General features: G+C 43.1%; 1 long non-coding RNA gene across 2 annotated transcripts; it reads left to right on the forward strand.

Moving 5' to 3' along the window:
• The first annotated feature begins 3,592 nt into the window (after window positions 1-3,592).
• On the forward strand, window positions 3,593-19,536 carry LOC140586361 (uncharacterized). 2 transcript variants are annotated; one of them, XR_011988191.1, is made up of 3 exons: window positions 3,593-4,753; window positions 5,412-5,501; window positions 18,896-19,536. It is a non-coding gene; the product is annotated as an uncharacterized lncRNA (long non-coding RNA). The 2 variants fall into 2 exon arrangements; XR_011988192.1 differs by lacking the exon at window positions 18,896-19,536 and adding an exon at window positions 6,535-7,435.
• The last annotated feature ends 266 nt before the right edge of the window (window positions 19,537-19,802 follow it).

Genomic DNA, 19,802 nt, shown 5'->3' on the forward strand with positions numbered 1-19,802 from the left:
GGCCTGGTCCAGTCCGGCTTCGAGGTTTTCTCTGGTGGCTCTGGCTTGCTGTTTTTGCTGGTCAGCTTCAGCTCTGAGCTCTTCCAGGGCGTGTTGAAGCTTTTTGCTGGTGTGAGGCCTCTCGCCTTCTTCCGTCTCCTCCTCCTCATGGGGTGGAAAGCTTCTCTTTTGGAGTTCTTGCTTCAGGTTCCCAATGTGATGTTGGGCCTGGACTGCATCTCTCTGTGCCTCTGCCAGTAGTCGTTGGGTGTTTTCCTCCTGCTGTTGGAGTGCTTGCACCCTTTGCTGGAGACGGGACGTTCCCTCTTCATTCATCTTCAGCCTGGCTAGGAGTTTGTGTGCGAGGGAGCCGAGTATTTTGGTTAGCTCTTTACTCCCGCATTTCTGAGTGGGTGGCATGTCCATAAGTTCGGCAATGTCGTCCTCAATTTGGTCAGCTTCTTTGGACCATGTGAGATCGACATGACCGGGCGGCAAGTTGGGAGTCACATCTTCAGGCCAGATACCAAAGTCTTTCCACTGGTCCAGTGGGCTTTCCATGTGGGTCATTGTGACTCGGTCAACAGGAGGGTGGCCGCAGAAATCTGTTACTCAGGCTGGGTGTTGCCTAGGTGGGAGGCCTAACACCTAAATCTGGGCAAACCAATTAAACCAACAAAATAAAATAAAGTAGAACTGGGGCCTGTCAATGGGTAACTGGAAGGGTGTAGTGAACCACGGGAATAGTTACCCACGACAAAATAAACAAACAAAAATTGTTCCCTGGGAGAAGTTGTTGCAGGTTAGAACAGTGTGAGTTACTCTAGGGCCTGAGAGATGCCCTAGTGAGGGGGAAAGGATAAAGCCTTATCCTGGAAATTGCAGATCTGTGGCTATTGACAGTGTCAGAAGACCACAGGAGAAGTTGGGAACAGGAAATGAGAAATAACAGCTTCAAACCAATAGGACTGCATTCAAACGTAGCTTGCTGTTGCAGATCAGATTACCCCTGGGTTGGGCTCTGTTGTACAACTCCGCTTTGACCAGAAGGGGGACCACTAGCAGGTTCTGCTTTATTTGTCCCTATATGAGGTGTTGCGGTGTTAAGCTAGTCATGCAGTTAGAGAGGTTTGAACGCTATCAGGTGTCCCTTCTGTGTAGGGCACGTCCCACAAGCTCAATCCCAGCCAAGCAGGCCCAAGTCCAGCTCCCACTCCCCCGATCCCCAGCAATGTCAACTCGGAAGGGGGTGTTCTGTACGCACAAATGAGACAAGCCAGGTGGGGCTCAGCTTATCGGCTGCACTGCCTGAGACCTGACTCGACCAAGGCTGGCAAAATAGCCTTCAGGTGTCACCCACCCTAGTGAGAGTCCAAGCTAGGGCCGTTCTCAGAACTCACCCTAGACGAGGTCCTGCTCAAAAAGTTGTAGTGACTGCCTGAGGTACCTGTCAGCCTTGCCCTTAATGAGTCAGCGGGTGCAGCCGGGCTGGCGCGCTTTTGGGCGTCCAATTGCTGAGAACTCCCCTTCGGTTCTGACAAACTGTACGATCATAAGCAGTGACAGCAGAGCCACAGGCAAACTCAACCAACAGAGAGCGAATGGTAAGCACCCAGCACAGGAAAAGCTCAACCGATCACGTCCAAAACCTCAACGACTCCCTGATGTGATTGTATATGTAACTGGTTTACTGTTATTAATAATGGTTGAACTTCTATGCAAGTCTCCTTGTTGGGGGAGAGGGAGTGAATGAAAGCATAAAATGAAGTAAAACCTAAAATAAATCAAGAAGGTAAAACAGAAATCAAACCAAATTAATTGTTTCTTATTGTTTAATTGTAAACATCAATTAGTTATGCAGCAATAACCTAATTAGATGTTAATGTGTTGTGATCTAATCGATTTGGTCTGTGAAGTTGATTCCTGCATTCAGGCAAGAACCTGTGTGTCCAATTATGTGTGTTGGTATTACCGGTGTTGACCACTAGAGACCCAACTCAGATGTTGTTACACTACTATGGCTGACCACTAGAGACGCAATTTCGAAATGGAGTGGTAGTTCTATGCCTGACCACTAGAGGCGCACTTTTGAAATGGAGTGGTAGTTCTATGCCTGACCACTAGAGGCGCAATTTCGAAATGGAGTGGTAGTCCAATGCCTGACCACTAGAGGCGCAATTTCGAAATGGAGTGGTAGTTCAATGTCTGACCACTAGAGGCGCAATTTCGAAATGGAGTGGTAGTCCAATGCCTGACCACTAGAGGCGGAATTTCGAAATGGCGTGGTAGTTCTATGCCTGACCACTAGAGGCTCAATTTCGAAATGGAGTGGTAGTCCAATGCCTGACCACTAGAGGCGCAATTTCGAAATGGAGTGGTAGTCCAATGCCTGACCACTAGAGGCGCAATTTCGAAATGGAGTGGTAGTTCTATGACTGACCACTAGAGGCTCAATGGGACGTTGCTCCCTTTGTGGGGGGGGGTCCCAGGTACGTGAGCCTAAGGGGTGGGGTCACTGGTGACCCAGGAGAAAAAAACAAATGGCGTCAGGCAGGCCTTCAGGGCTCTGACCTTTAAGTGGTTAGAGTGGCGTTCGCTGACTGCACTCGTAACCAAGACGGTTGCTAGGCGATTGCCGACGCTAGATGAGTGACATACACTTTTAACGTATGCACACGCCGCTTGCGGCTAACTTCTGTGTCTTGCGCAGTTTAAAACCCCTCAAAACAATTGCTGAAACGAGACAGCGCTCGCGTTACGGCGACGGATCTAAATAGCGAGTTCACTATATCTCGTCGCAAATGGTGCTTAACCACGGCGGGTCTCAAGCACTGGAGACTCCCAAATTCTAAATAACACACACACTTGGCTCACAGCGCAAAGCGGTGTTAAACTTGCTTTGTCTAAAGCAGGCACACACATACGAGAAAGATGCTGATAGGTAGCTAAGCTATCGGTCTTATCTCAGGGAGTACAAGCGCAACAAAATTCAGGTTAGAACTCGTAACAAGAATTTCTGTTCGCTAATACAGAGACGTATGCACACGCCGCTTGCGGCTAACTTCTGTGTCTTGCGCAGTTTAAAACCCCTCAAAACAATTGCTGAAACGAGACAGCGCTCGCGTTACGGCGACGGATCTAAATAGCGAGTTCACTATATCTCGTCACAAATGGTGCTTAAATCCCCAGAGATTGGCTGAAAAGGGTGGGAGGACTGCCCTATAATAATCACTGAATAGCCCTAGTCCTCCAGCTGCAACAGTCAGGGTTCGAATTACGGGGGAGCTAAGGGGAGCTCGGCTCCCCTGAAAAGGACCTGGGCTCCCCTGAAAGCCTACTTTTAGGGGGAGCTCTAAAACACTTTTACATTTTTTGTGTCGCATATAGATTTTGATTTTCTGTACATTAAGGTTCCTGAAATAAATGATGATATTAAAAATGTGTCAATGTTGTGTGTTTATTTGCTCATTACATTACTATTTCCGAACACTATTTTCCGCTGTCTCCTGCTGTGACCATCCATGCGTGGCGGCGCTGCACTGAAATTACCGTATTTTTCGGACCATAAGACGCACTTTTTCCCCCCAGAAGTGGGTGGAAAAAGTCCCCTGCGTCTTATGGTCCGAATATTGCTCTGCTCACGTGCTTTAACCTTCTGGGTTCGAGTGCATTGTACAGCGTACTTTTCGCGTCTATTTCAGTTTATATCTCACTGAAATCTTAATGTAGAATAATGAAAAAACGCTGGCTTCTGTCTTTTCAAAATTACGTTAAATAAAAAAATACATAAAAAAAATCAAACCATGTCACCTTACTTTGTTTTACCTGCATCGGGGGCGTGTAGTACCGCTGTCACCCGAAGATCGCTATTCACATTCTAAATAGCCGCATTAGCGCGTATTCAAATCGCATTCGCATGGTAATTTGCTGAACAACGCAGCGGTGAAACGCGATCTAGATACATCCCCATCAGCGCCATAAAAGGGGGGAGGGATGTGGCCAGGTAAGGATGGTTGACATAAAATATTTTAGGACACTATTTGGTTCAGAATTTTTTTTTCTTCATTTCCCTCCTCTAAAACTAGGTGCGTCTTATGGTCAGGTGCGTCTTATGGTCCAAAAATTACGGTACTACGTTTACGTCACCACTTGAACTTCTCACTGAGTTGGTATTTGAATGTTAGCTTAACTTCAAGTTCAAAACATACTTTATTCGTTTTTTGGAACACTCTGTGGATACTAATAAGAATGTCAAAAAGAAAGCAGCCAAACCTCAGTCAATTTGGATTTACAAAACAAACGAAGAGGAGTGATGACAGTGCAACAGCTACAACTAGCTTGCCGGTGTTACCGCCGCTGCCGCCGCTAAAAGTTGCTGCTAGTGACAGCACCAGCACCGAGGACAGCGAGACTTTGGCGCCAGAAACCACCGCTGCGACCTGCAGCGGACCAGGCGATCATGCAACACCTTTCAACTGGACAACAAAGCAATGGAGTGAGTGGAGAATCAGGAATACATGGCTCTACTCCAAAAATCAGAAGTTAGGATGTACAGTATGCATGGAGGCAAAAAGCCTGCTGCTCGCCGAAAGAGCAACGGGAGTACATCTGTCAGAGGAATGGATGAATGGAGAGGTCAGCAGCGAGTCACAGAATAACCTGCGGGAAAAGATTTACAAGCATCGGGACAGTCACCGACCCTCAACATCCTGGGTTACAGGACGGAAAGCAAAGACAGAAGACCCCAGGCCTCTGTGGTCACTTCTGATTTAAGGTAAGAATCATGGAATTACTTACTTGATCTGTGCGTTTGTGAGGATTGGCCCTAATCCTATTTAATATTGATGTATTTTTTTATGATTGTTATGTGAGTTATTCTGTTTTCATCATGATTTGCATGATGTAGGCCTAAGCGCGGTTGATTCAGAACCGTGGACAGAGCTGTTTGCCCTAACACTGACAACACTGACTGACGCTTGCGTTTTGAAGTAAACGGTTTACTAAGTAAACAATAGGTTTACTGTAAACCTATTGTTTTAAATGCCCGAACATGCACCAAAAGCGTTAAAGTCAGTCAGGGAGGATCGGTAAATACGGCTCCCCCGAAAGCCACTTTGTAATTCGAACCCTGGCAACAGTATTATAATGCTACAGGCAGTGTTTCTTAAAAGGATGTACACTATATTGCCAAATGTAATGGGACACCCCTCCAAATAATTGAATTCAGGTGTTCCAATCACTTCCATAGGTACAGGTGTATAAAATCAAATACCTAGGCATGCAGACTGCTTCTACAAACATTTGCAAAAGAATGGGTGACTCATAGGAGCTCAGTGAATTCAAGCGTGGTACCGTGATAGGATGCTACCTGTGCAATAACTCCATTGGTGAAATTTCCTCGCTACTAACTGTTCCATGGTCAACTGTGGTAGGACACGTAAAATCACAGAGCGGGGACAACGCATGCTGAGGTGCACAGTGTGCAGAAGAGAGAAGACAAGAGAGGAACCAAAAACTCCCAAGTAAGGAGGAAAAAACCTCTGGGGGTCCAAAGTCGACTGGCTGCCCCCCCCCCGGGCCCTAACATTAATGTATACAGGACAGAGTGGACGTGCTTGCTAAATGCTGGGTATAAGATGTGACGACTACAGTAGTACTTAGCAATACGATGTTGTAGTATTTGTCTGTATCTCAAATGCCACCAATGCATAGTCCAAAATAGCAGAGTTTAGTGGAAGAATTTTCAAAATTCCATAGAAATACCATAATAAAAACCAAATCTAGAGTGTGGTCAAACAGATGAGTAGGCCCTACGACATTCTGCATAAAGCCAACAGAATCAAGTTTGGAGACTTTCCTGAGAGGATCGCTATAATTCTCCATATGGATATTAATTGATGTGCATGCATGTGAATAGCCGTCAATATTTGATGGGTCGGATGAAATATCAGAACAGCTGTTTCAGATTTAGTATCAGAATATAGGGTAGCACAAAATTATGGGCAGGTGTTTCAGATTTAGATCCATTATGTAGTTCACTGGTTGCGCATACACAAACCCTCCAGGTAAAATGTTCTGCTGGGTAGGAATTTTATTTTTTTTTCCGAACACCACTCCCACCCATTTTATCAATATTTCCCAATAAAATTGGCCAAGCGGGGGTTTGAACAAAAATATGATGCCATATATCACCATAATACTGCCTAAGGCTAGCCAGCACCCTCCCCCCCTTATCTTTTTCAGCGTCCAAGTTGCTTAAGGTAGGGTGTCTGTGCAAAGCTTACCCAAGTCGAAGAGTCCATCCGTCACTGGCAGAATCCTGTTATCTAATGTATGATATATGTAATTTATGAATAAGTGGGGTTATGCTTCAAAATTAAACTTGAGTCGTCATTTGTTTTTCTACAAAGCCATAGTATTTTGTAAGATTTAGTATAACCAAGGGTTGAACTTAAGAATTTTAGCTACTAGCTAACTGGGCTATTTCAGTAAAAATGTAGTACAACATGTAGTTTTTACTAGTTAGTGGAGTAGTGTTCATTTTATTTGTCTCAGGTAAATACCAGGAACAGGTGTGGCTCATCAGAAGCCAAGTGGGATAGAAAACCTACTGGATAGTAGCTCTCCAGGACCGGAGTTGGAGACCCCTGGGCTATACTGACCCACTGTGATATCATACTATGCCCAGTATCCTGAACAAGAATGCTAGTTCCTTAATTCAAAAGACAAAGAAGTTTTTAAAATTGCTGAAAGTGAAGCGGTTTTTAATGAGATACATTGGTAACATTTTTACACTCGCATCTAAAATTAAATAAAATTCAATTAAAAACAGTGAATATAAATAGATAACATAATTAAGCATAACATTAGGCCTAAGAATTATAGCGGCAAAGAATTTTAAGAGTATGGATATATTTAAAAGGAAAACATGACAATAGGAATGTATAGTGCCCTACGCATCTCTGTTATAACTGCATCCACAAGCTAACAAAAAAGCTTTTCAGGTACATTTTATACCATGTTTTTAACGTGTGACAGTGTAAGTCATTTACTCATTTATTTGCTGTTCCCTGATGTTTTTATCACACGAGTGCTTCAAAGTGGAAAACTGAGCAAAATTATCAAATTGTTAACAGAAAACAGGTTCACACCTGCAAACACGTTCAATATTTACATCCGTTCAATAGCCGATATTCACATAGCAAAAGTAGTACATGAAAACAACGTATTAAATTTTTTTTTTTTTACATAGGTTATTTTACATACGCACTATACGTATGTGCTGTTAATTGCTTGTATGTACTGATGCATAATTTGCATTGTTGTAAATCTTCAGGTATTGTGATTTTAGAGATTGTAGTGAAATTGCAGCTTTGTCACAAAAACGAACAGCAGAACAGATCAAAATGTGAGTGACAGATGAGCGTAGAGAGCGGAAGTGTAAGACCAACTGTGTCTTTGAGTAAATACATAGACAGCTGTCAGCATATGCATAACTGAGTACTCTGAGTACTCAGTAAGTACATCCCAGTAACTTCTCAGGCTTCTGACTTATCCTTCTGCTTCTTGCTCTTCTTAAGGAAGGATGGTGCCTTGAATTTCTTTTTCTTCTTGGAAGGGGATTTGGAGGGGGAGCCCTCTGGGGTGGGGCCAGTGGGCTTGGAGGGAGGCGCGGCTGGGGGTGCTGTGGGTGGGGCAGGCGATGTCTCGTTGGTGGACAGAGCCTTCATGCTCTTCTCCAGTTCCTCCTGCCTCTGGTCCTCCTCCTTGCCATTCTCCAGCGGGGTCTTAGATGACTCCGTGGTTTTATTCAGGTTCACCTCATCTGGTAGCGTGTGATGCAAAAGAAATGAACAAAATCTCCTTGCATACGAGCCCCTTACCATCCACTCAGTGTCTTAGTCTGCAGTTCTCATTATAAGGTTCTGAACAGTCAATGGTTTCTCACTAGTGACACAAGACTAATGAGAACCAGGGGGCTTTTCTACCTGTCAGTACATCAGGACACACAGAAACAGACAGACAGAAGAGAGGTATACAGCTGTGGAGACAGGTGAACAGCTGGTTATGCCAACACTGACAGCATGGACCTGGCAGTTAGTGAGACACAGAACAGTGATCCAGAAAAAGATCAATATAAGATGTAAAAAGACAAAAATTCACATGCTGACCATTTTAAGAGTAGTCTTAATGCCTATTGAGCATTTTCCCTCTTAAACTGCCATTTGACTGTGAAATACGGCTTTCACATCTCCTGATGGCTTAATGCAGTGGTTCCCAAACTGGGGGAGCGCTCCCCTAGGGGGGCGCAGAGGTATTGGGGGGGGGGTACCAATGGGATAGCCTCAGGGGCAAAATAATCTCTTCACAGACTGGACGATTAAACAAATAAAGCAACGCAACATTACAGTAAATAACAATATATAAACCATTAACTTACGTGTACTATTAGAGCATTTATGTAATTTATTTAAACTTTATTTTACCAGGTAAATTAACTGAAAACCAGTTCTCACTGCTTTACGTGATTTTCGGGAGAAATAGCAGATAATGCATCGGAACTTCCTGGGACACAAACGTCACGTTCTTCAGCCAATAAGGGCAAAGTTGTGTCGTCACGGAGGCAGTTCCAGTTTGTTCAGCCGGCTGAGAGGTGCTGTACCATCTGTCTTAAGTCGTCTTGTTCTTGCAAGGTTTTTGCACCATGTGACATGGTGACGCGTGACGACGTTTTGCAGCACCGGACAATAAAATCTAACCATATCATGAAAAATGAGGTTTAAAATTTTCTACATGAAGTGCAGGGAGACTATCAAATTAATGGGTATGATTTAGTGTTGTTTTGTGCTTTGGTATAGGCTGAAACCTGCGGTTATCATTAAAAACAAAATGTGGTAAATGTAAGACAAACTTTAATTTGTGTACGCCGATGAATATTAACAGGAATGTTAAATCTGCATTTGCATAATTTCAAACTTATGCTGGACTTTTATTTTTAATTGATTGCTCTTTTTTCTCCCACAGTGGTGAAATTGCACCATTTGTATTTTGTAATTGCATTTGTTTCGCTCAATTAGAAAAGGGAGTTGTATTTCAAATAAAGTTTGAATGCGGAGGGGGGCTCAATAATGTTCCTATCTAGAAAAGGGGGGCCCTGCAGAGAAAGTTTGGGCACCACTGGCTTAATGTATGATTGTTAAAATGGATCTGTATCCATTTGGTTTGCTGTGTGCCTCATATTTGCATAATATTAAAAATGCTAATTTCCAAAAGACTGGGTATACACCAATAACAGTATGACTATATAAGCAATAAGCCAATTATCTGCATGCTTTCACTATGAGCCACTATGAGATACAAGGAGCCTCAAATGCACAGACTTGATAGAATGATTTTTGCTCTTTCTTGCAGACATCTTACAGTCCAGCTACATTTCCTTTCTTTGCATGCATGCAGTTCCTCTGTAGGGATCCTCTGTTGCCTGATCTCCTAAGCCTGAGAGTGAGGGAAAAACGGCCAAACACAGCAGAACAGTGATGCTGACCCAACAGGTGATGCAACAGCCTTTTTGCATGCTGGGTCTCACCTGACAAAGGAGGGTTAGTGGGGGAGGGGCACTTTTCTGGGGAGGAGGCAGGGGGGGTCCCCTTCTCATTCACCAGCTCCTCCCCACCTGACACAGAGTCAAGGAGAGAGATACATATAAAATCCCCATGTGCATGGAGCTGGGTAGGAAAGTGAGGGGGTGCAAGTGGAAAGTGAAAGGAATAATGTTTAGACTTTGTAAGTGATGATTAAGGGTGGGGGGTGGCACGGCGGGGCAGTGCTTAGTACTGTCGCCTCACACCTCCAGGACCATCACGGCTCCATATGTGTGGAGTTTGCATGATCTGCCTGTGTCGTCGTGGGGTTTCCTCCAGGTACACCAGTCCCCCCCCCCCACAGTCCGCAAACATGCAGTGTGTGTGAGTGAGAGTGTGCCTTATCTTGGGTTGTCCCCTGCCTTGCATCCACAGCCTCTGGGATAGGCTGCAGACCCCCCCCCCCAACACTGAACAGGACAAGCAGTTTCAGTAAATGGACGGATGTATTAGAGGCAGGTGGGGGTTAGTTTTACTCTAATCAAATTCAGAACAGATTTGAATTAAACACCCTTGGGCTCCTCATGCTGCATGTACTTAAAAGGGAATTCCTTCAAAGAAAGTCACACTAGCCCTACAAACCTGGAAGAAATTGGATTACACACCCAGCTGTTTCCCGAAAAAAAAAAACGCTATTCCTCGACATCAGCAGGAGATGCTTCTATTCAGATATTTGATATGTGATATTCACTGTGAATTAATGCCCCTGTTCTACCTTTACCATCACTAATCCTCAGTGTCTCAGGAAATGGTTACTTGGAGTGAACTGAGGAACATATGATAATGGTTGGTTTAAAGGTGTCCAATAGCAAACACCAGGAATACGAAACTACAGAATGTAGCTGGAATTCCCCTTTAAGGCACAATGGGACTCCAGATCCGTGTGAGTAGTGTTTTACTGAGGCCCTAATGCAGTATGTCAGTGTGTAGTTATACTATGGGACATTTGTTGGCCTAACCATCTTGCTCACACTGGATAGTGCATGATGGGTCAATAAAAATGACAGACTTTTGCTAGCAGGCAGACATGGACAGTAAAACACTGTCTTTCATCAGTGCGAACACGACAGGGTTCTGGGTTCGGTTAACGTACCGTCCTCCACGCCGGATTGTTGCTTCCTCTCAACCTCCTGCTTGTACTCCTCCAGCTCTTTATCGGTGAGCTCGTTAACCACGGCGGGTCTCAAGCACTGGAGACTCCCAAATTCTAAATATAACACACACACTTGGCTCACAGCGCAAAGCGGTGTTAAACTTGCTTTGTCTAAAGCAGGCACACACATACGAGAAAGATCCTGATAGGTAGCTAAGCTATCGGTCTTATCTCAGGGAGTACAAGCGCAACAAAATTCAGGTTAGAACTCGTAACAAGAATTTCTGTTCGCTAATAGAGAGAGAGAGAGATCTCTGCCAGGATATATAGAAACGGAGAAACTCGTCCGAATCTATCCTGGAAACAACGCGCTATACCTGAGAATCTCGTCAGATATAGGGTTTAAGTTTACTGCAGTTTAAAACGAATGAAACCTAAAATAAAATAACCGAAAATTAAAACAAAAGAAAATAACTACTAATAATAGAAATAAAAAATAATAAGCCCGTATAATCCCGCTTAAATGCCTTCGGACTGCCGTGAGTGCAATTAATCCTCAACTTTGCAACCTGTTCACAGTAGCGCTTATTCAACTGCATGTTCGGTCATAAAAAGTTTAAATTGTGTGCTCACAAAAAGTTTGAACCTTGTGCCCGCGTTCTTCACTATTAATGTAGGAATTATTAGCTCAAATAAATTTTAATATTCTCCACCAATATGTTTGAATTAATTAAAGTTTAATTAATTATTATTTAATGCTGATTATTAATCAATTGTTATGCCGAATGGTCGGCTCCTCCAAACTCAATTGCGGCATCCCTGTGAGTCTGTTAATGTGAGACTTAAATGGGATTCACTAATTACCAGTATCGCTTAGTAACCTGGGTTAGAAGGCTCGCCCAGCGAGCTGCATCACCAGGTAATGTACACGATTGGTAGCGAAGCTTCCCTCACGGCCAATGAGAGAGAGTCTCGCGATGTTTCAGGCGAGTTTGAGGTTCAGAGCGTGTAGCAAGATCGCACAGAGGCAGGAACTTAGTGTGAGTACTCAATGACGGAAGCTGAAGTTGTGTAAAAGACATGCATTTATTCCTAACTAACACTACAACTAACATAAGACAGACATTACACCTAACACAAACAACAAACACGAAATAACAGAATAAAACAAACGATGTAATTATGAAAATGCAATGACCGGATTTAAATGAGTAACCTTAAATGGGAAATACTGTTCTGCAAAGCAAGCATAGTTTGTGGAAACACGACCCTAAAGTCTTATAGCAGGTTAAACAGAACAGCTTAAGTTGTTAGAATGAAAGGAAGTTGATTTACTTGGTTGAAGAGTGGGGGGGGGGGTCTTGGCAGTTGATGGCAGAGCTGCTGAGCTGATGGCACTCAGGAAGGCGCGGCGTTTGGAGCAGTGGAGTGGAGTCCCTTTAGATTCTCTCTCCTGGTGAAGCTTTGTCTTGGGTGCTGTTCTCTGTTCAGCTGGGCCTTCACCGGAGGGCTTCTTGTGGGCTTCTCTCCTCCCGGACTGATGTTCTCCTTCGGGCTGGCGGTTATTCTCTGCGCTGGCTGACGGTTGTTCTGCTCGCCTTTGTTCTGAGGTGCCAGGATTTTATGCTGTAAAGTTCATGAATAGGGATGACCAGGAATTCGACTCCTGGCCCAATGGCTGGCCATCCATTTGGCGGGCTTTCGGAAGGGGGTCTGTATCAGTCCTTTTGAGATTTATGGCCCGACTGATTCTCCCTTTACTGATGATTTTCATTAAGCTGTTATAACTTTTGATACATCCACTTTTATGGTAATCACTGACCAGATTTGCAATCAGGGGTGATTAACAATCAGTTTGACACCAAACATGCTATACCAGCTTCACAGGTACATACCTCATACCCTCTGTATTAATTGATTAAACAATTAATTATTTTATCTATGTGACTGATTCACATCAGGATACAGGTGTTTTGGGTTGCACCTCAACAGATGTTACACTCTGTGCGGATATTACATCAAATATTCATATTACAAACAGCACATCTTATCCATAGATAGGCGTGGCCGTTAGTTTGTGGTAATATCAATATAAGTTGCACATCTGGAAACAACATATTTTGTTTGGTGTGGCTTATGCCAATTCATCTTCTCCAGAATGGATAAGATACACCTTAATTCAGTTCTTTTAACATAGCATGGTAGAAACAAAGAAACTTGGTGACTGTCCACCAAGATCAGATAAGGACCACAAAGGAATGTTGGAAGAGAAGGGGGGGTTTTTAACAAAGTTAGGACACATTGGTTACACTAATTTTCCAGATTCTTCTGGTATACCATGAGAACATATATACAATGGTAGCTATACCTATCTATTTATTTAAATTAATATGTGTTCAAGTACAAAGGGGTAAATTAGGTGATACTCCGTGAACATGGTTATAAGGGTGGCACACAAAACACTAAGATTGTCTAAGGACACATACAAACATAACGTATCTGTAGATTGAGACTAGTAGTCGTGAGTAAATCAATATACAGGGTATACAAAAGCCAAACTTAAATGAAATTTCCTTTAGGGTGTTCGTCTGTTGGGTGAGTGAGATGTAAGGCAGAGTGTATGTGGAGGGGGGTTGTGTGCCAAGTCAAGGGCAATAAAAGTTGGAGTACTGGCCTCCCTTGTTATCTGTGTGTATGTGTTCGTGTGTGTAACCCCCCTTTGGTGCCTCTCGTACCAGGCTCGGCCTTGTCTCAGGCCACCTGGAATTTAGGCCCTGTGATACGTGCATGTGTGATCCTACACCAAGTTGTGATTAAAAAGCAATGAGGCTGCCGCCCATTATATCTGCTCTAGGGAAATGCACTTCTGCGGCCACTAGGGGAGCTCTCACCTTCTCTCAGCCCTGCTAAATAATGTTGCATAGTCTAACAAGCTTTATAATCTGTGTCAATGAGCAGTGCCTTACCGGAAATGCTTTCCCTGGGAATTATTGTAAACATGTATCACGTATTATAGGAGAAATACTTGTAAATGAATTAGATTTATTAACTGGCTCCTGAAATTAGGAATTGTAAATGAACTGACCTTAATGAGTATTAATTAAATTAATTCAGAGACATTGCAGTTCATTCCACATGAAAAGTTACAACTTAAGCTAAATCCGCTTAAATCATTTAGAGCATAGTCATAGTGATCAATGAAACACCTACAGTATACACACACACACACACACATATCCTTAAGGGGACCGCTCATTCATTTCTATGGGAAAAATGCTAATGCTAACTTAACCCCTACTCAGCTCTAACCATAAGCATACAGTAAGTAGGCAACCAAAATACAAGAGTTTTTGCATTTTTAGTTTTTTCATTGCAGTCACGGATTTTTATAAAATAGAGTTTTCCCTTATAGGGACCAGGACCAGCTACACCTGTACTATTACACAGGCTACATGTGAAGAATGCGAGACAAAAAAGAAGAGCATTTAGACAGCCAGAGAATGTTAACTGCCAGTTTAATTATATTTATTACAGAGCTTATTGAATTGTTCAGTGAAATAAATCCATCCATCCATCATCCATCCATCTAGCAAACGGGCTGGTAGCCTCTCCTCAGCAGCATATGGCACAAGGTTGGTGCTCACCCTGGACGGGAGGCCAACTCAAATGTAATAGTGAATACTGAAAATAGGACAGTGGTGCAAACAGGAGAGATGATTATTTATTAATTTGTTTGTAATTTGATTAATTAATCACTTAATTCACGTTCCACAGCCACTTGTCCCATGTAGGGTTACAGGTCTCTGGAATATATACCTGAAAATAATGGGCGCAATGCAAGGAGGAACCCAGGAGGGGGTGGCAAACCCATCGCATGGCAGGGAATAACCCAGATGGGGACACCAGCCCTTTAGGAGTGCAGGGAATAAGCAGGGGGCGGTGCCAACCTATCACAGGGCAGGGAAAAAGCCAGGAGGGGGGTGCCAACCCATCACAGGGCAGGGAAAATGCCAGGAGGGGGGTGCCAACCCATCACAGGGCAGGGAAAATGCCAGGAGGGGGGTGCCAACCCATCACAGGGCAGGGAAAAAGCCAGGAGGGGGGTGCCAACCTATCACAGGGCAGAGAATCTCCCAGGAGGGGCGGCAGTCCATCACAAGGCATGGCAGTTCATTAGATCACAAAAACCTGCTTTGTCAGTTAGACTGCGAAAGGCATTCCTAAAACTCATTTAAAAATAATGAAAAATATTAGAGTAGCTGGTTGGATACAGAACAACAAATTAGGGTTATGAGCATCTCTCCGGGATCCACCCATCTATCTTCTAAACTCTCATCCTGGTGAGGGCTGTGGGGCCTGGAGCCTATCCCAAACAGGACAGGGCACGGGGATGGAGTACATCCTGGACAGGATGCCAGTCATACAGAGGACACATAGACACTAATACAGCCAACTGGACCCCATCTACCTCTTCTAAAACATCCATATAGTTTCCTGTCTGTTTCTGACAGCTTTCACCATTTTTCTTTTGCTCCAGTTCTTTGTACTTTTTGAGGTCACAGGTTTTAGTATCAGTACATTTGCAATCTAGAGGAATGTTACCCTCCAACTATGAATTATTGTTTGTGGTCAAAATCACCCCATTTGTGTTAATTTGCACAAATTATAGTATAAATCGATATATTCCAGATCAATTTTTAAAGTGATTTCAAGAAAGGCCTGAAATATCATTATCGACCATCATGTGACCCCAAAAGCCGTTGGAAAGCCAGTAAGAGGCCCATATGATGCTTAGAGCTGAAAAAAGGACAATATGCTGTTTTTGTTAAAAATATCACAGTGCAGTTGTTTTAAAAATAAATCAATGGCTTTGCACAAAATTTTTTATGTGTTTTGTCTAATAAAAACCTGAAGTATCTGAACTTGAACCAATACTGAGCAAAATATCACCACTTACTTTTATGAATGTACGCATTATCTGTGATGTAGAATAAAACACTATGGCTCAAGAAAACAGTCCATTTCTGTATTTTAACAAGATAAATGTTAAAGTAAGAAAAGATGACAAAATATTTCAAACTACATTTTAGAACAGCAAAATCAAATATACTGTATACTGATAAAATTGCAAAAACATAAACATCAGTATATCAAACAAATAACACCAAAATCCCAAAGATGAATGAACACTGAACAATAACTAATCACAAACACTGCAAATGCTCTGCACAAGTGTGACAGAATGCAAGAAATGTAGATGTATGTGGTTTGCTAACATAACATACAAGTAGCACAAAGTGTGGTCGTCTTGCATCTGGTGATCCTGTGCGGGGACGTCATTCACAGAAAGCGTACAAAAATGGATGCTGATTTGTAAGTTGGGGCTTTTCTCCTCTATATGTGGGGAACCCCTGTTCAAACAGATGCAATTAACAGGAAACTTCTTCTAACTTAAGGTGTGAACTGCTTCATCTGAGAAAACTAGACTTAGGAAACAGGGAGCATCAGCGACAAGTCAATGACTGACATCTCATACAGCCATATTGCAAACTAATACACACATAATGAGGATACAACATGAAATGGTCTGGGGGAGGGGGAAACATTTCCACATGTAGGGGGATAGAGGCATTTAATTATTTACAGAAAATTCCGTGTAGCCAGTGTAGGAACCTGAGGTCAGTTTAACACAGATCACTGTCCGTGGTGCTGAAATCTCTACTTGATCGGCTGGTGCTGAATGAATAGGACGGCTGGCCAACATATCTCACTGTGTGATTCCACTGACTGGTACCTTCTAATGCATGGGATTTTTAACAATGAGGAAAATAATTAAAAAAAAAAGTTATTACAGGAAACAATATTTACATGCCTGTAGCTTTCATCTCTCACGACAGGAAACCCAAAAACTATTACTTTGTCAGGGATCCGGGGCGCGAGAACGAGGCATGGTGCACAGAAAGGGTGGACGATCCACTGGCGGCTCCAAGAACAAAAAGGGGTTTATTAAATAAAACAGAAAACACTACAAACACAGCAAAAACCAAAAGGACCACGAGGGGTCAAAAACTAAAGGGGATAAATAAAGACTAAATAACAAAAACCTAATACACGTTGAACACTGAAAATCTCAAAACCATCAAACAACGACAATCAACAACACACAATCACAATCAATGAACCACTGGGGAACTGAACAGAAGCAGGAACTAAAATACTAAGGGGTAACGAGACTAACACAGGACAGGTGAGGCTAATTAACAAAGACCAGGGAAACAGGGCACAGGTGAAACTAATAAACTCAAAAGGAACTGATAACAGGGAAACTAAGAACTAACCAAGGAAACAGAAACTAACACTGGGGAATTACAGAACAGGTAAAGACACAAGCAGGGGCACAAGGAACACAACCAAATACAACGTCACCAGATACAGGAACTAGAAAAACTCAAATGAAACACTAGGGAGCAAAATACAAAGACAGAGGAGGTGGGACTCAAACACAGGACAGAAGGGTACACACAACTGGATGCTCAACACATTGAGCCATATGACAAGACAGGCAACAGGGGAGAACAAAGACTAACATAAAGAACAGGATGACCAGCGACACCTGCTGGTCAAACGGGGAAGGGACAGAGTGGGACAACAGGAGGGGCTGACCCTGACAGAAATACAGTAAAACCGGTCTAAGTCGACACTCGCGGGACCAGCTTAAAAGTGACGACTTAGAGAATTGAAGAGATAAACCTAAGTCGACACTTCGGCGACTTATGTCTATCTCGCCGTTTTGCCGACTAGTAAATATAACACCATACCTCTACTACACCGCACTATACACGCGAGACTTAAGCCCAGGGAGCGACTAGTGCGATAGGTGGGGATTCCCTTTTTCTACATCGCCGTGGTGACAAGCAGGCGGCGGGAATGCAGCGATTGGGGTGTCGACTTACAGGTAGGAAAATCCATTCATTTGTGTTGTTCGGGATTTAGGTGACGACTAAGGGAATTTGACGACTTACAAGCGGCGATTTACACAAGGAATTTTAAAGGAAACATCATTAGGAAAAATCGGGACTTTTGCTTGAGCGTCGACTTGTGCACATTGACGAGTTACAAGATGGCGACTTAGACCAGTTTTACTGTACATTCATGTTATATCAAGTATATCACATACTCATTTAAAATCACAAAACACACCTGATTTAATCTATATTTTAATTATTTCAATAGTATTGCTTAATTACAGCAGTTAAACATTATCTGTATTACAATGGTACAGAAAAGTTGGGCTTTGGCTTTCCTGAGAGAAGTATGGCCTTGCCAGGATAGATGTCCTGTATGATTTGCGTTCTCTTTCATGCAATTATAGACACGTTTGTATTCATCTTCCTGGAGACCATCCATTCATTTCTGTGGTCAAAACACTTTTTTTAGATTTTTGATTGCAGTCACAGATTTTTTTAAAATTGAGTTTCCCTTTGGGGGACTGAAAAAGCTGGTCTCCACATCGTCAAAATTTCAGGTTTTGTTGCATTGTGGGGACATTTGGTCCCCAAAATTTAATATATACATAATGCGCGCGCACACACACACACAAGTTGGTCTTCTTATCTAAATGGGGACTGTCCATTCATTTCTATGGGAAAAACCCTAATCCCAGTCACGACACCCTTAATCCCTACCCACCCCTAACCTTAACCATAAGTAACCAACCCAGATACAAGACTTTTGGCATTTTTACTTTTTTGATTGCATTCACAGATTTTTATAAAACTGACATTATCCAAATGGGGACCTCAAAAGATGTCCCCAAAAGTAGGGAAATTTCAGGTTTTACTACACTTTGGGGACAGTTTGGTCCTCAAATGTGATCAATGCAAATCCACACACACACACACACACACGTTTGTATTCATTTCTTTGTGTGGACTCTCTATTCGGTTCTACGTGGAAAAACCCGAATCCCAACAATAACAACTTTTACCCCTCCAGCCTAACCTCAACCATAAGTAACTAGAAAAGATACAAGACTTTTGCCCCCCTTACAGCGCCATCCACCTGGCATTTCCCAGCTGGAGGCAAGGCACCGGAGCAGGGCAGTAGTGGGCAAAGTGTCTGATCTCTCCGCAGCTGCCATGGCTTTGCGCGTATAACGTGCATGCTCTGTCCCTCTCTGCAGACGGAGCCCCCACATGCGCAGGTGCAGGTTTGGCATGAAGTGGCTGGCGACCGGCGTGATGTTGCAGACAGGGACAGGATTGCCTCAGTCCGCTCAGCCTCTGCCAAGGCCTTGGCAAGCATGGCCGGCGTCTGCAGCTACATGTGTTGGCACAACCGTTCCGGGTACCGGTGCCCTCAGCGGGGAGGCTTCTGCTCACTCTACCTGGTGGATCCATCGGGTTGCCCCAGGAAGGCACGCTGCCCGACTCCCGGGGTGCACATCCACGCACTGGTGCTCCTGGCTGCCACTGTAGGAAGTCGTTGGGTCGTTGTATAGGAAGTGGTTGTAGTCTTCCAGGGAGGTTAGTTAAGAATATAAGAGGGGGGAGACAAAAAACCCTAAGTACTAATAAGTGGGCAGTGTAAAAGGCCTACCCTTTGCTGTCTGTATTTAAATGCTAGGAGCAGTAGAAACAAAATTCATGATTTGAGGCCTTCATTTCATCAGACTCATGATATTATAGGACTAACAGAAATGTGGTTGAGTGACAATGATGGAGAAGAATATAATATGGATGGTTACATGTTGTTCTGTAGGGACCAGATAAGCAAGAAGGGAGGTGGTGTTGCAGAATATGTAAAAGAAAATTTGCAGGCAAGGGAGCTCACAGATAATAATAAACCTAGAGAAGCTACAGCACCCTCCACAATTATTGGCAGCCCTTGTAAATATTTTTAAAAAGGGTTAGAAAAAAATCTACCTTTTACTAAAATAGCTTCATCTAACACCGAAAAAATTAGAAAAATCCAACCTTTCATTGAAATAAATTTTTTCGAAGAAAAAAAAATCCATCAAGAAATAATTATTTTTAACAAAAATACTTGAGCCATGATTATTGGCACCCCTGCTTTTAATACTTTGTACA

The sequence above is a fragment of the Paramormyrops kingsleyae genome, unplaced genomic scaffold (genome assembly GCF_048594095.1).
Source record: "Paramormyrops kingsleyae isolate MSU_618 unplaced genomic scaffold, PKINGS_0.4 ups44, whole genome shotgun sequence".
Taxonomy (NCBI): Eukaryota; Metazoa; Chordata; class Actinopteri; order Osteoglossiformes; family Mormyridae; genus Paramormyrops; species Paramormyrops kingsleyae.